General features: G+C 41.3%; 1 long non-coding RNA gene across 1 annotated transcript; it reads right to left on the bottom strand.

Annotated features, from left to right (window-relative positions):
• Positions 1-12919: 12919 nt before the first annotated feature.
• Positions 12920-15496, bottom strand: LOC123946070. Its single transcript, XR_006819581.1, has 3 exons — positions 15401-15496; positions 13254-13289; positions 12920-12957 (listed from the first exon to the last, which is right to left on the bottom strand). It is a non-coding gene; the product is annotated as an uncharacterized LOC123946070 (long non-coding RNA).
• Between the last annotated feature and the right edge of the window lie 2164 nt (positions 15497-17660).

Genomic DNA, 17660 nt, shown 5'->3' with positions numbered 1-17660 from the left:
ACAGCCTTCTGATTTCCCAGCAAAGGATCCAGCTGTTGTTAACCAAGTGATGGTCCAGATATCTCTGTCAAGTCTGCTGATGGTACAGATGTTTCTGATTCTGTAACAGCTAGTCCAGTTGTCCATGATCCACCAGTTGATGGTCCACTTGTCCTTGATATACCAGATGATGATCTAGTTGTTCCTAATTCTTTAGCTGATGGTCCAGTGGTATCAGAATCTCCAGATGATGATCCCATTGTCCCTGTCACTCCAGATGATGGTCCAGTTGTCCCTGAATCTAAAAGAGATGGTCTAGTTGTCCCTGATTCTTCAAATAGTGGGTGAGTTGTCCTTGAAACTAAAACTGATGATCCCATTCTTCCTTATCCTCCAATGGATGGTGCTGTGGTTCCTGAACCTCCAGCTGCTCATCCAGTTGTTCCTGCTTCATGGGTCTCGAGTTGTCTGTGATCCTCCTGTAGATGTTTCAGTAGTCCCTAATGTCACAACAGAGGTTTCAGGGTTTTTTTTTCCTGATACTCCAGCTCATGTTCCAGTTGTCTCCGATGCTCCAGCTGATAGTGCAATGGTCCCTGACCCTCTAACTGCTGTTCCAGTTGCCTCCGGTCCTCTAGTTGATGGTCCACTTGACCCTGCCAACACTGTCAATGGTGTAGACATTCCTAATCCTACAACAAATGGTGCAGTTTTCCCTTATTTTCAGCAGATGGTCCAGTTGTTCCTAACCAAGTGATGATCCAGATATCCATTTGAATCCTGCTGATGCTACAGATGTTCCTGATTTTACAACAGATGTTCCAGTTGTCCCTGACCATCCAGTTGATGATCCAGGTGTCCTTGACATACTAGCTGATGATCTAGTTGTTCCTAATACTTTAGCTCTTGGTCCTGTCATCTCTGTGTCTCAAAGATGGTCTAGTTGTCCCTGGCACTCCAGATGATGGTCTGTTTGTCCCTGAACCTATGACATATATTCTAGTTGTTTGTAATCCTTCAAATGATGGTCAAGTTTTCTCTGAACACAGAACAGACAGTCCTATTGTTCATGATCATTCAGTCAATAATCCTGTAGTCCCTGATTCTCCAGCTGCTTGTCTAGTGTCTGTGCTTTTTCAGCCAATTATCCAGTTGTTTTCCCTGTCACTACAGATGATAGCACAGTTATACCTGATCCTTCAGCTGATGTTCCAGTTATCCCTGATCTTCCCTCTGATGGTCCAGTTTTTACTGTTTATTCAACAGAATTTCCAGTTGTCCTTGCCAAAACAAGTAGTAAACATTCTTGTCATGTTTTAAAGCTGTCATGTGTTTGTTTTTGTTGTTGTTGTTAACCTAGGGGCTCATGCTGCTTTTCCCCTCCACTATAGCTTTTAAGCCTCTTCATGGGCACCAGTATATTTCATACTTTTTATTCTATGGTGTAACTTCATCCTGGTTATGCTTTCAGCAATTCTTTATTGACTATCTTGTATGTTGTGTATGTTCCCAGCAACTTGTAAGTACTACTCATTTTATCATCCGAACAACCCTATGGCATATATAGTACAACTTTCCCTTTTGATAGAGTAGAACCTAAAGCACACATACTTGAAGTAGTGTTTCAATAATGTTGTATCTAGTAATTAGATAGTTCTTTGTTCCCATAGAGCATTCTATTTGGATGTGAGAGATATGCAGACATATAAATGATATTACTATCCAAACAAGCAAAGTCACACAAAGAAAAGTGTCAGAGCACTAATACAAAGTGAGGTGCTATTGAGCAACTGGGATTCTATTTTAGACTATTTGGCCAGCAAAGACCTCTCTAAAAAAATGTCTTTTATTTTGAGATCAGAGAGAAGCAGAAAGCTATGTGAAACTCTAGGGAAATAGCATTCCAGGCAGTGTGAACGGCCAGTGCAAAAGCCATAAGACTGAAATGAATTATATGAGGTAGAGAAGCAGAACTAGAAGGTGAATGTATTTGGATCGTTGGAGGTTACAGGAAGGACATTAGAAGTTAAGGACAAATATATAGGATTGTTCAAATTATTGTGTATATGGTGATGGAAGTTGGACTTTTCCTAAATGCAATGGAATATAATTTTATGCAAGGGAATGATATATTTGTATATATTAAAATCCCTCTTACTACTCTATAGAGAATATATGGAAAAGAGTATACAATAGGAGTAGGAAGATTAGTTTGAGGTCATTTCAGTAATCAGGACTATTCATGAATGCTTTGGGCTAGAGTGATAATAAAGGAGTTTGAGAACAGAGGATGGGTTTAAAATATGTTTTATAAGTAGTATTAGCAACCTTTGTTTTTACGTGTGGGGTGCAAAATAAGAAGAAAGGCATCAAGGGAAATTGTAATTTTGTGTGTGTGTGTGTGTGTGTGTGTGTGTGTGTGTGTGTGAGTAAACTGTGTCAGTGATGGCACCATTTATTGATATGGGAAAGAACAGGGATATGGGATTGATATGGGAGAACAGGTTGTGGGTATGAAAATAAATAAGAATTTGGTTTAGGTCATGTCAATTCTGGAATGCCTATTAGATATCTAAATGGAAATGTCAAGTTAGCAACTGAGCATAAATCTAGACTTCCAGAGAAATCAAGATTAGAAACAAATATTTGGAAATTTGCATCTAAGATGTCTTAAAATTTCCTATACTTGAATTACTTCCTACAGAGTATGCAACTACCCCCATTAGGCCTGTCTTGTTTCTGACTACCAGAAGTTTCTCTCTGAGTTCAGTTTAAGGGTAAATCCCATCATCCAATTCATGCTCTGGCATTTTTGTACATACTAGTTTGCTAGTACTCAGCCTCTGAAACCTCAAGTTTTTTTTTTCTTTCTTTAAAAAAAAAGATTTTATGTATTTATTTGAGAGAGAGAATGAGAGAGGGAGCATGAGCAGGATGAGGGGCAGAGAGAGAGAGAAAGAGAGGTAGAAGCAGACTTCCCACTGAGCAGGGAGTCCTGCACATGACTCCATCCCAGGAACCCAGGACCATGATCTGAGCTGAAGGCAGATGCTTAATCGACTGAGCCACCCAGGCAGCCCATGAAACCTCGTTTATTTTCATTCAAGTAACTTTGAATTGCTATTTTGTTTGAAGTCTTGAAACAATCCCACCTTACCTCATATCCTGTCATCCATTAACACAAAGTAAAGCATAAATTTTGGTTTCCTCTACCATCTTTGGCATTCTAAAACCATGTTGGGCATTGTGTCTTTTATTCTAAGCTCTTACTTCTTCCATTCTGTATCACAATTATTTCTACTCTATCCTGTACAAGTCACATGCAATGATTTTAAAAATCTCTTCTATATGCTTAACTATTTTAAAAAATTCGTCTACCTCCTCCTGGCCTTAGTCCAATGTGACCAATTTTGTAACAAATTGGCATCACCCAGAATGCTCTCGATCTGAGATCCTATTATCAAGAATTCCTCCAAGAGAACAGATGAGGATGGAAATCTTAGGTTTGTAGGGACTTGGATCCACACAATAGTGTGTGTGTGTGTGTGTGTGTGTGTGTGTGTGTGTGTGGTGCCTGTTTCTAGCAAAGCTTCACTACTTGCGTATAGCAGCAAATAGCCTATTCCCTCTCAAATCTTTAATCCTCCTGGAAGGTTCTCTTTCATATAGTCTGTTATTTTTATCTCATTAATAAAAAAGCCTCTGAATCCGTTGCTATATTGCCAACTCTCATTCATTTTTTTACATATTCACCAGAATGTCCACCAGATATTACCAAGTCAGGCACTGAACCAGGCACTAAAATCACAAACGTAAACCAAAATATGCAAGGTGAAAAGACCTTCTGTCTCTAGATTGACAGAAATCCACCATGTTGATGGCCTGTCTCATAATCAAGAATGACTGGATGAAGAATCAGCCATCTAGGCCCTGTTTTAGCCCCAAAATATACCCATCCTATGACTAAAGTAAACACATTGATTTTTCATTACAAAATGTGAATAATAAAATAAAATTAAATAAAACAATAAAATAATCGACAGTACATTAGTCATGTACTGTCAATTGCACAGGGTAGTTATATGATTCAAATAGGTAAATATATATAAAAACATTTTGTTCATTTTATACTTAGTATACTTTTTTTTTTAAGATTTTATTTATTTATTTGACAGAGAGAGAGATCACAAGTAGGCAGAGAGGCAGGCAGAGAGAGAGGAGGAAGCAGGCTCCCCGCAGAGCAGAGAGCCCGACGCGGGGCTCGATCCCAGGACCCTGAGATCATGACCTGAGCCGAAGGCAGCGGCCCAATCCACTGAGCCACCCAGGCGCCCCAGTATACTTAGTATACTTTTTCTGATTATAATTTTTACTTTTACAAAAACAGATTAAGATAACTTTACAAATGATATTATATGATGGTAAATGACTACTTCATGTCTTTATTTCATTAATCAAGTTGTACTCAATATATCCAGTAAAACCTCAAGCATAAAAACAGTATTATTTTGTCTTACCAATTACATTTTTCATGTACTTTTCTATTAGCCTATTTCATGAGAAATATTTACAAATCCCCTTTCTTATTCTCTTTCTTTTTTCCTCTCTGTTCCATATCTTTAGTCCTATGAAACAAGTTAAGTATTAAGAGACAAAACCATTATTTACTAAGGGGTGCCTGTAGCCATTTCATAGGGCATACACTCATTGCATATTTCCTCATCAGGTGAGTTTTGAACAAATGAGGTAAGCATAGACATGTTCTATTTGCAAGTCAAGAAAAGAAGAATTTTTTAAACCAATGTGCAGAGATATTAGGGAGAAAATTATTTTCTGAATTTTTAGACAATTCAGAAGGCCATGTTACTGATTATTCTCAGAAATGTGGAAACTGTTCATCAAGGTTCAGATCACTTTGCTGTTAATTAGGAACTTATATAGAAATATGTTACTATTTTAAATTATGACATTTTCTCATACTAAACCATGAAATTTTCCGAATACTAAAGGTAGTCGTTTTTGTGAAAGGCTGCAAAAAGATTCCAACTTGACTTTAAATATACTTGTTGAAGTCTAATAACTGTTTAACATCTAGAAGCCTATTATCTAAGAAGGAAAATAATTTGTTGAACTCTCAAATATTTCTACTATAGGAAAATCATATTATCAATCAATAAAATAAAAAATAGCTAGCATACCATTTTGTGATTATTTAGTACTTTCAATTTGTATGTTATCTAAGTGATTTTGTGTAGAGCAATGCAATCCTTAGATAGATGAATAAATGGAACTAACTGGATGAGCAAATGCCCCTAACTCAAAAACAACATTTAAGGACCAAATATAAGATGAAATGTGGGGCGCCTGGGTGGCTCAGTGGATTAAGCCGCTGCCTTCGGCTCAGGTCATGATCTCAGGGTCCTGGGATCGAGCCCCGCATCGGGCTCTCTGCTCCGCAGGGAGCCTGCTTCCTCCTCTCTCTCTACCTGCCTCTCTGTCTACTTGTGATCTCTCTCTCTCTGTTATGAAATGTTAGTCACTATTGCTTTTTTACTTAACTCAGTTATAGTTATATAAAGTAATATTCTAGTGATTTCTATATTGGCCATACAAGTATGCCAGATTCAAAATGTTGCATTAGTCTTATTTAGTAATGGAGAACACCTGTCAGATCATTCTCATTATCTGTAAATTATGTGTTGCACTGATCACCCAATAGTGTGTAAATAATGAATAACAAAGAATTTAATGTCAATCTAATTGATTCACATAATATTCACAAACTGAAGTGCTATTTTTTAAGCAAGAAGGATTTCCAAGTAAATAAATATTCTACTGAATATCTTTTATAAGCCTGTTTCTACACCAACAGATTTTTTTTTGTGACTTCTTGTGTTTAGCTAATGTCACCTGATTTATCTGAAGAGCTTGTAGTACCACTGCTAGGTGAAACAGGTCTAGTTTCATCTCCACTAGTTGCACCACCAGATGTTCCAGATCTACCTGCTATTAAGGAAAAAGATGGTAAAGGCTAATTCCCAGAATTTCTTAAGTTAGGAGATAACTAATTCTGACTTAAATTAAATTCTAATAAAAAATTACAAAAATTTCCATTTTTCTGTATCAATAATACTACCCTTTATACATTTCCAAAGATGTACTTTGATATACATTTATTTATTATTTTATTGAAGTTTCATAGATTACATTTTCCATTTTTTACTGATAAGAAAACTGAAATTACAGAAGTTGAGGGATTCATTTACTTAATTGCATGATACTGGTTTTAGGAAAAATATTTACATATGGACATTGCTTGGGCAGATCGTTTATTTGGGGATTTTTTTCCCCCATCAGAAATGGTTATTGAATATTTATCAAATGTCTTTTTAGGCTTTATGTAGATAATTAGTTGCTTTTATTTCTCTTAGATCTGTTAGTATGAACTGTATTAATGGATTTCCAAATTTTTAAAACACTTTTACTAAAAATTAATAGGAATTATTATTAAACATTATTTTGTGTGCTTTTGATTTCTAATTTCAGCCATTTGTTGTTTGCATGCAAACTCTTAAATTGCTACTTTTTTGGGCTTTTCACTTTTTTTCTCTTTTGATAAGCTATATTTTACTGTAACATTTTTATATAATCCCTTTAGTACCCTCCCAATTGTCTTTTCAGGTAGTATCTACTGGTTCTCCCTTAATAAAGAATAATAATTACTAATATTATTTCTTCTTCCCTTCTCCTTCTCTTGTTCTGTACTTTCCAATTTAAATGCCATTTTCTTTCTTAATACTATTTGTTTTTACCACTTGAATAAATTTGAGCTACTCTTGTCTGGTTCATGAGCTTTAAATAATTTGTTTGACTGCTATCTAATTAATAAGATTATTACATCTTCCTTCTTTTTGCTGATGTAGAATATATATTGGGGTTTGGAGTCAACAGCCAAGAAAGAATTCTTGAGATGTCTTTGGTGCAAAAAGTTGGTTTTATTAAAGCATGGGGACAGGACCCATGAGCAGAAAGAGCTGCATTGGGATCATGGAGAGTGGTCCCTTACATACTTTCAAGTTGGTAGGGGGTTAGGGATAGCTTAAGTCTCTAAGGAATTTGGGAACAGAATTCAAGGACCTTGAGGGGGTAGCTATTGTTGGGAAAAAGTCATTCATTACTGTCTAATAAAATCTTAATCATGAGACCCTTCTGATATATATCGGTGGGTCATAAACTTGGCAGATGATTGCCAATGCTATCGCGGGTAAAGATAAAGGAAGTTTCCAAAGGAATTTGTATACCTTAAAGTAGAGTTGCAGGATCCTGGGAGTAGGACTAAGATTGCCTTTGCATTTAACAAACTACTAACACTCAGGCAGCTGAGTTCCTAGAAGAATGGCACTCTGCCTGTCTGAAGGACTTGTCAATGGGCTATTAAGTAGTAAGGAAATTTCATTTTTCTCTTGCCTTTATTTCCAACATCTTCCCCGTTTATCTATTTATTACTATGATATTTTTAGTTGGTCAAATATGAAATATTTATGAAGTTCTTTTCCACTTTTCTTTCAACTTTGGTTCCAGTTTTAGAGCTAGAGTTAAAAATTGTGCTATAATCATTTCAGTCATTTTCAAGGCATCTCTTTGTTGTTTAACATTCATCCTCTAGTGATTTTATTATGAAGGGCTCATGGGTACATAATTCCCAGAATTCCTTCATGTTTTCAACTATTTGCCTAGAGCTAGATACCTGAATTACATTTAGCTGCACTAACAATCCTTAGCCCACATTTTCCTTCTTTGAGTTTCTTTTTTTTTTTTTTAAGATTTTATTTATTTGACAGATAGAGATCACAAGTAGGCAGAGAGGCAGGCAGAGAGAGAGGAGGAAGCAGGCTCCCTGCTGAGAAGAGAGCCTGATGTGGGGCTCCATCCCAGAGTCCTGGGATCATGACCTGAGCCGAAGGCAGAGGCTTTAACCCACTGAGCCACCCAGGCGCCCCCCTTCTTTGAGTTTCTTAATGTTACTCTGTCTTGACAAGTCTGATACCAACCTGATTTTCTTTCTTTTTGAATGACTTTCTCTTTTCGCCTCAAGGTCCAGAGAATGTATCTTTCAAGTCTAACAGATTTCCTTTTCTTTTTCTGCTTCTTTTTCGAGTCTAACAGTTTTCTAAATTAACTCACCAGATTGACTGTTAAAGATTTAAGCTTCCAGGTATATATCATAAGTCCCTTCAACATAGAAATTTAGGATTTCTCTTAATTGTAGGAAACTTGTCCTGGTTTACAGTTTTAAATGTTCATTGTTTTTGCTTCTCCAGAAACTGAAATAATATATATGATGGATATTTTTACCTGTTTCCTGTAATGATGCCTAACTCTGATCTACTTAAACTTTTTAAATGTCTGCAATATTTGTTGGATCTTTTCAATTCTATCCTCTACAGCCCCTGCCATGCTTTCAGTCTCATATATTCTCTGCTGGGTATATTGCAACTGGTTTGTAATTTTCAGATATTTTTTCTTTATTTTTTAATATTTCTCCTGAGTTTTCATCAGTTCCAATTTAACATCGTCCTACTATTTATCTATTTTGACACTTAGTTTTTTAATTTATAATTCTGATGTCTATAGCTGCAGTTTGTTTCTTATTTTAAATTCTTGTTAATGTTCTGTTTCCTTTGTTTCATGACTAGATTTTTAGTTTGCTTGCTATTGCTGAGAATTGCTAAAAATATATACATTATATCTATACATATAAGTATAAAATATGCATATATGTCAGTATATATACACATATGTGTATGTATATATACACATATAAATGTATACAATTATATACTTTCAAGTTGGGAGGGGGTTAGGGATAGCTTAAGTCTCTAAGGAATTTTGGAATAAGCTTTCTATAGATATTGGAATTTTACTTTTCTTTTTCATGTTTTTTGCATTGGATTTTCCTGAAACATAGAAGGAGATCCTATGGAGTGGGGATGAAGAGACTTCAGTGTGGCTCACCAGATTTCTCAGATCAAGGGCTTCCTTTTATGTTGTTCATGGTGAAAGGAAGCTTCTTTTTTTTAAGAGGCATCTCTTCTTTGTCTGTCTTCTAACTCATACTTACTATCCTGTTTTCTTGAGGCCCTTGGCTCTGAAGACTTCTTTCTTTCTTTCTTTTCTTTCTTTTTTTTTTTTTCCCCGACACCCAGGCTACAAAGATTCTTCCACCTTCCTCATGTCTCTCCCTTGCCTCCAAGACAGTCAGCACCTTCACAGGGTTGCTTGACCTCATTCTGTGAACTTTCCTATCTTCTTTCTTTCAACTCCACATACAAAAGGGCTCTGAATTGCTGGGTCTTAGACCTTCTCTCAGCAGTCTGGTTCAGGGTAGAGCCCTTTCCCTCAAGGGGTAAACCCTAGTCAATGCTATGTTCTACCACTATTAAGTAACTCTCTATACTCCCCTCTCCTCTGGGAAGCCCTGACCTGAATCTCAAAGAACCACTCTGAGTCCCAGAGCCATCTTCCCAATCATTGGGGTCTCAGTCTGCTCTGTCCCTCTAAACTCCCAAGGTGTGGGCCCAGTGATATTACGTTTTGCAGAAGGAGGTATGTGTAGATTCTAATGTATGCAGCCACCATTTTCCTGCCCCCCCCAACTGGTTCCGCATTAAGCTTAAATGCTACCCAATTCTAAGATCATCAATGCAAATTAGAAACCAGGTTAGTACAGATCACACCCTGCTGAGGGTGGTATGATGGGACACAGCCGAAAAATGAGGACAAATCTTGTCTGATTTCTCAGGATTTGGGATTCTAGTGCCTGTTTCCCCAGGGGTGCTGCCACCTCCAGTCCCAGAGGTTGCTTCAGGCAGGACTCTAGGCATGGCTTAATCTTACAACAGAAACACAAGTTAGCTAATTAAAGTATGAACTTGGGGTGCCTGGGTGGCTCAGTGGGTTAGGCCGCTGCCTTCAGCTCAGGTCATGATCTCAGGGTCCTGGGATGGAGTCCCGCATCGGGCTCTCTGCTCAGCAGGGAGCCTGCTTCCCTTCCTCTCTCTCTGCCTGCCTCTCTATCTACTTGTGATCTCTCTCTGTCAAATAAATAAATAAAATATTAAAAAAAATAAAGTATGAACTTGATCATCTTTGGAGGATGGCTTACAAAAACAAAAATTTAAATTATGAGGCTTAATTCTTTCTGGTACAAATAAGGGGAGACTACCCCTTTCTTTTCCTTAGACCATTTGCTTTGGAAAATTTGTCATTTCAGATGTTTTCTGTCTTTGAAATGTATGTATGTATATCTTTCAAAAAACTGAATAGGCTTCTTTCCAGCTTAATGACTCAGGAAGGTCTTTCTCAAGGCCTTGGGAACTATCTTTTGGGAATGTAAACATCAAGGGAGATAGTACTCTTATCTCCCTGTAGGGACAAGCCTTCCTCCCTTATCAGGATTGGAGTCCCTCCCCACACCACAAAACCAGTTAAGTAACCATCACCCCAATTAACAGGTGAATTTAGGATAAACTGTGTATAATAAATGGTGTTTTAAAGTTTTCTTATTTGAGAACCAGTAATTATTTTTCTTGAGAAAATGTATGTAAAGGTGGTCTGCTTGTAAGGTTCCTGTCTTTACAATCCCTAAGTGTATTGCTCATAATTTGCATCACTTGCAAGTTTAATACTTATTCCACTGAAAACTGTGCTTTTTTTCTACTGTTTTTGGGCTCGGTCTCTGGATTGAGAGAAGATTTTGTTTTCAATTCTATAACCCTAACAGCTGAAATATGACTGTTCTTTATCCCATAAAATTGAACATATCCTTAAAATTCCACTCCACTGACTCATGTTTTGAGGTTTTGCTCAAGTTAAAGTATAAAGATGTAGTCATAGTGTACTGATCATACTATCACTTTATTTTCAAGATAGAATAATTCTATCTTGTTTTTAACTCTGAATAATCAGTTCCCTAATAGAATTTCCTTTTGAGTTCTCATTCCAAGCCTGTCATGGAACATTTCCTTCATTTTGATTCTTTTCTGCCATAATGGTATTTGCCTTTGCATATATATAAATATTAATTACTTTTGCTCAAAAATAAAATTCTAAGGGAACAAGTACATGACTATTCGTTTTCTAGAGCACTCAGTATGATATTATTTACATAACAGAGAGGTATTGATTAATTTTTTATCTCCAGTTTTGACATTACACAAATAATGATAATTAAATTCTTTAGGACACATTGTCTCTGTCAAAATGTTAAGTAAAGAAATCACTTGTGGAGTACAAGGAATAACATGGAGGACATTAGGAGAAAGAAAGGAAAAGTTAATTGGGGGAAATCAGAGGGGGAGAAGAACCATGAGAGACTGTAGACTCTGAGAAACAAATTGAGGGTTTTGGAAGGGAGGGGGATCAGGGGATGGGTGAGCCTGGTGGTGGGTAATAAGGAAGGCATGTATTGCATGGAACACTGCATGTGGTACATAAACAATGAAATCTTGGAACACTGAAAAAATTAAATTAAATTAAAACAAATCACATTTCCATTGCCTGGATTTATTCTGATTATGCTCTTTCAGTACCTGGTGCAACAGAAGTGGTTTCACCAGCAGCTACAAAAGTGGCTGCAAATTCCCTATCTGCTGCTCCTAATTGAAAAGAACAATGGTAATCAGTTCATAAAATGATTGTCAGATTTAGTACATAATCACAAAAGACACCCTATAAATTTAAATCCCAGATAAAAAAAATCACATTCCAAATGGGACATACTTAATACTAACAAAGTATTTCTTACTTATGTGAACTTCACAATTCAATGGCACCTTGCATTTATAACTGGCAATTCTAGTATAAATAAATGGTTGTGATACAAATGATCAAACTATACTTGTTCAATAGTCATAAAATTAAAAAGCCATTGAAACTATAATCATTGCTAAACTGACTTAAATTTCTCATGAAAACTTGAGTTCCCAGCTAAGCTCATGATGGAGCACTGTCAAAATAAGCAATTGAGCCTGTGGCTTGTAGCTGAATATCGAACTGGCCTGAAACAATGAAAGGTGATCTAGTGGTCATGCCTTCACCAATTCCACGGGTATTTCCAGAGATTCCTGTATTTATAAACTGTGTACTGGGAAACTATATACATTAATATATATTTAATGCAGTAAAATAGTAGATTTGAAGGAAAGATTGCAGAAAACAGCAAAATAAAGGTCCACTAAAAACTGTCCATCATTTTTATGACATTCCCAATGATTCCTTGATATGTCAATAATACAAATTTTAAAAAAAACAAGGTTGTGATGACAGATATTTCCTGTTTTGGCACTTATTTTAAATTTTAAAAAAGCTATATTCTCTCAATGACTTTCTTAACACAGTCTTTGACAGGGACTTATCTTAATGAGACTCAAGTGGAATCACCAACAGTTAATCCACTATATATTAAAAACTGCACGAACAATGTATAGGGAGCTTTGGAGCAGCAGAACACATTGAGTTGCCCTCTGCTTTCAAAGAACTTTAAATACAATGGATCGTGGAAAAGTTTCATGGATTTGGTCATGTCGGGCCTCAGCTCTCACGTGGAGCCCGATGGGCAAAGCATGACCCCATGCCCATCCAGACCCAGGCTTAGAAGTCCAAAGGCGGGAATCTGGGGATTCTGACCACACCCCACACTGCTATCCATCATGTCTGCGTGGAGGCTCGAGAAACACTGCCAAGAAGAAGACCACACAAACCAGGAAAGGGGGCAGCCCAGGAATGGGCACTACCAACTGATTCAAACCCCTCCCTAGAAGCCACCGGCAGCTTCCCGCCCGTCAGGAAGAAGATGCCTTCCATCTTTTATTTCCATACCTGTTCTGTCTCCCAAGGTTGTGCCTGGGCCAGCTGAATCTCCACTTGTCTTCTCACTCCCTGCGGCTGTTGTGAAGCCCTCTGTACCTTCTGCGGTCCCTGACACAACAACGGGGAAACGTGTTACTTCGAGACGGGCAGGATTCTGCATATCCCTCTTCCCGGACAGGACCGAAGTCAGGCTTCCCACACCCCAGCAGCTTTCAAGGACTCCTAGGGTGTCTGCAGCTACATAGCTACTATCCGTCCCACACCACCCACAGCTCAATCGTGAGTTCGCCCTGTGTCACGTTCAATGCCACCACATAGGTGCTCAAGGGCCAATCCTGACTTGTCTGATTTCCCTGCGCTTGGCTCTCCTGGGCTAGGCTCCATGGGCGTGCTGTGTTCTTTACCTCCTCTGGTGGCTGCAGTCAGGCTGCCGGTTCCTCCTGAAAAGAGACAGCACACTCCACATTACCCTGGGCAGAAATCAGTGCATTTGCTCTGACAGAAGCCCTCCCCGGCAGGCGCGATGAGGGCTCCTGCTGTGCAGTCGGGGCTCAGGGGCCTGCTCCGTGTCACCCAGGAAGTGGGCCGCAGATCCAGGAGCCGAACCCTGCCAGCCTCACCCTGGACTCTCGACTCTCACGCTGTTCCCCAGGGCACGTGTGCTAAGGGAGCCATGTTCGACGGTTTCCAATCGGCCCTAGGGGGAGGCTCTCTTTGGGAAAGGGCCGTACACGTCCAGAAAGGACACCTGACACAGCAAACCCAAAGAAACCATCAGCTTTTCCTCAACAGAGGGAAAAGCCCCGCGTCAAATTGCTACTCCCCTCGTAGCGTAGCATGGACCAGGAGCGAAAGCTTCCGGGTGGCACTCCTTTGTGGACCAAACCCTGAGGGGCCCTGCTCCAAGCCCCTCTCCCTACGACCGCCTGCCTGCCTCAAGGCCTAGCTGATGCCCCTGTCATCGTGCCCCAAGAACGCTGGCCCCGATTTGGGAACCTAGACACTAAACGCTCAGTCCCCTCGCCCTTCAGCAAATTCCCGAGTCTAACTCGAAGCACAACAAGTTGCGGATGTTGGGCTGCTGCAGATTCCATCTTTTCCCCTACCAAAGGCTCATGTGCTGGCCACGTTCTGCCCAGAAGTATCTGCCCCCTAAATCTGACGGCAGGACATCTGCGAGGCCAACACAAAGGTAGCTAAACATCATTGGGCCGTGGGTCCACAGATCAACACACAAAGGCAAGTCCCCCTGGGTGTACTAAAGAGAGGATGCCTCGTGGTCCGGGACGGACTTTTGGTTCCTGCCGAAAGCGACCGGAACTCCTGAGGGCTTTTAAGGAGTGGAGAGACAGGGTGGCAAGCTGAATTTGGGGAAGTCCCCTGTGGTGGGTTCCCGACTGAGGGTTTGTCGGGGGGACCGGACCCGGCGAAAGCCTGCAAATGGTCCCAAGTGTGACAGGCTTCGCGGCCTTCGACTGCTTCTTCCCACCATTTGCTGGGCTCCTCTAGCACAGTGTCGGATTCTAGGCACGGGGGCCGCGACACTGGCATTTCTGCAAAGTTCCCTGGAGAGGGGAGATGCTGTTGGTCTGGGAACCACTCTTTGAACAGCTCTGGCTTCGAGGAAGGTGAGCTATGTAGGACGACTGCAGCTATTAGGTGGCACACGTGGACCAGCTGAGCGAGGCCACGGGCAGGCGGGACCGCGAGCGGAGGAAACTGGACTGCCGTTTCAAGTTACTGCCTCGCTCCCGACGGGGCAGCGTGAACACACGACTGTTGGCTTTGACTCCAAATCAGCTCTACCTGCGCAACGGCCCTCACGTTTCTGTTCTTGAAACCCACGGTACCACCAGTGCCGTCCAGGGCGCACAAGGACCAGCACGCCGTCATCGGGTTCTCACAGATGCATGCCCTATCGCACAGATCCCACCACTGTGGAGCCGTGCCAGAGGAGGCCAGAAGGGCTTTCGCGGTTCTAATCTGGTCTCTACCTCTCCTGAGACCTTTCATTGCTTGCTTCCTTCTGGGAGGCAAGACGCCCATTGGCCACGCTCTCAATGGGATTTGAGTCCCATCGTTTAGCTTCAGGCATCATTTGAAAGTTGATGTCATGGACATCAAAGAAGTGCCATCGACCAGGGCAATCGCTCCTTTTGACATGTTACTGAAGTTCATCCCAACGCCATCAGCTCCCTTGGCACCCCTCCTATCCAAGACTCTCCAAGGGGTCCTGGCGTGAAATCCAGGACGACTGGGACAGGGACGCTATGGAAGACATGGCCTTTCAATCGCTTCTTGGTCTCGCCTCCTCTGAAGCCTGTGTCCCTTGGGCCTTTCTCTTCAGGGTCAAGAGAACGACCGCAACGACCACAGCATCAAGAGCAAGCACAAAAGACGGAAAAACCTGCTGAAAACGGGGGTACGTGCTATCACCAGTCGAGGTAACCGGCCAGATGTCTGTTAGTCTGGACGCTATTGTACTGAGCAGCACCGCCTGAAACCAGGTGCTTAGGCGTCCAAGGGCTCCGTTGTTGGGAACTGGCTTTACCTGGTATGGGGCCATGGCCGGTGGTGAAGGCGGGGCCCACTCCAGGGCTGCCTAGGCTGCCAGCATTGACGGTCGTGGAAACTGGACGTCCAGCAACACCTGAGAAAACCGGAGAATGAACTTGTCATTTCAAACACACTTGCCCTTGACTCCCAAAGGGGAATGTACCTCTCCCGCCAGTTCCCCCCAGAGAAAAGGGAAGCGACTTTCTTCTAGCGACTTTCCGTCCAGACTGCCCTAAGATTTTGTTCTAATATAACTTTCCTCCACTTTTTGTTATCCTCCTTGCTACTTCCTTCTTGGGGTGGTTGCTGCTTTCCTTGCCACACTCATGCTTTCCACATCTCAAACTGGGTCAGGCTAGGTCTTCCTCTATCGGTCTCCATGACGTTGCCTCCAAAGAAATGGAACCTTCGCCCCCATCACGATACCCCTCAGGGAAGCTAGGAACAATGATGAAATGACAGGACGGAGCTCATGGTACCCTTCCACTTAAAACACCTACGAGACCAAAATATATCCTCAGACAGAGGCACCTTTTTCTCTTATCCTAGGCCACCTTTTCATTTATTTATTTATTTATTTATTTATTTATTTATTTATTTATTTATTTATTTTACATGTGGCGGGTGAAGTTACCGAGTTCTGTCAGAGAGATGATATTCATGTGAGGTGAGATGGAGGAAAGACAAAGGCGACCCCCTACTTAAGACCGTCCCTCTGATCCGGTCCAAACCAAGTGAGATTTAAGTCTTTGGGGAGAACGTTTGAAATCCATAGGCAAAGCTCCTTCAATTCCTTGTTTGCCGGGTTTTCTCCAAAGCCATACTCTCATACAAATTCTAACTCAACAACCCAAAGTTCCACATAACCTTCAGTCTTAGACTATTTCTCTTCTTTATTTTTTTCTTGGCCCACAAGAAGTTTTGACATAATATACGAACCTGTAGTGGAACGTTCAGTCTGGGGACCTCGAGCTGTTCCTGAAAAGACAGAAAGAAATGAGGAGCCACTTGGGGACTCAGTCGGTGAAGCCTCTGTGTTAAGGCTCTGCTCATGATCTCAGGGTTCTGGGATGAAACCCGGGGTTGGGCTCCGAGCTGGGTGTGGAGACTGTTTCCGATGCTCCCTGCCCCTCTCCCTCTGCCCCTCTTGCTCCGTCCCCACAAAGGGAAAACAACAAAACAAAAACCAAACTAAAGAAAACAACAACAAAACAAAACAAACGAGAGAACAGAATTGGCCTCAGGAAAAAGAAGGGATTTCTGCAAGATGGCTCTGGTCACTGACAAGGCTGGGACAGAAATCCAAGTCATCCAGTCCCTCGGACCGAAACTCATAGGGCATTTTCAGGCAATGCCGCCCCTGCGCATCATGAACCGCCTCTTGTCGTTTTTGTAGCACCCAGGCTTCCTAGTGATGGAAACGTCGTACTTGAGACCAGAGAACCAGAGAAGAGAACATCACGCCAGTACTACCGTGTCCTTCTTCGAATGCTTCACACCATCTCTAGGATACATGTGTTAAGGAGTGTCAGAGAAGGTGGATGTGAGCATTCTCAAAGGTAGTGTCAAGCTTTAATTGACAAGACCTGCCCAGGCCGGGCCAGGCACACTCCACCAACAGACCAATACACATCGCATCTTCTCCCACTGATCACAAGCTCACAGGATGTGGAATGGACACGTCTTGCTCATCGGCATGTGAGGGTCAAGGAGAAAGACTCTTTGACCCTGAACCCAAGAGACTCTCAAGAGGACAAGGATGCAGCAGGATAGGCCCTGATCCTCCCGACCATTTCGGTGCAGATTCCATTTCCCAGGAGAAAGTTCACCTTTGGGGCATTTCACTGATTCTCCTCTGAGCTCCTTCCAATTGGACACAACAACCCTTCAATCAAGGCAGCATGATCCCGTGGGACACAATCAACTCTTCTGCAAAATGGCCCCATCGAAACGGGCTCTGATCCACACAGGGTGAAGGGGAACACGGTGCCTCACCACAGATGGTAGAGGACACACTGCAAATGTCTGGAGCGTATCAGTGGGAAAACACACGTCGAGGGCTTTCCTGATGATGGATGGGGATAACGAGGCAACGGGCTCCCCTTTTCTCTCTCTCTCTCTCTCTCTCTCTCTCTCTCTCTCTTTCTGTTTGGTGTTTTGGAGATGGGGATCGCAGGGACCCATCTTGAATCTGGGCCCTCAAGTCTCTCGAAACCCGTCACACATTGGAGTCCAATTAATTTTCTAGCTACTAC

The sequence above is a fragment of the Meles meles genome, chromosome 7, assembly GCF_922984935.1.
Source record: "Meles meles chromosome 7, mMelMel3.1 paternal haplotype, whole genome shotgun sequence".
Lineage (NCBI taxonomy): Eukaryota > Metazoa > Chordata > Mammalia > Carnivora > Mustelidae > Meles > Meles meles.
This window is presented reverse-complemented; position numbering and strand designations above follow the sequence as displayed.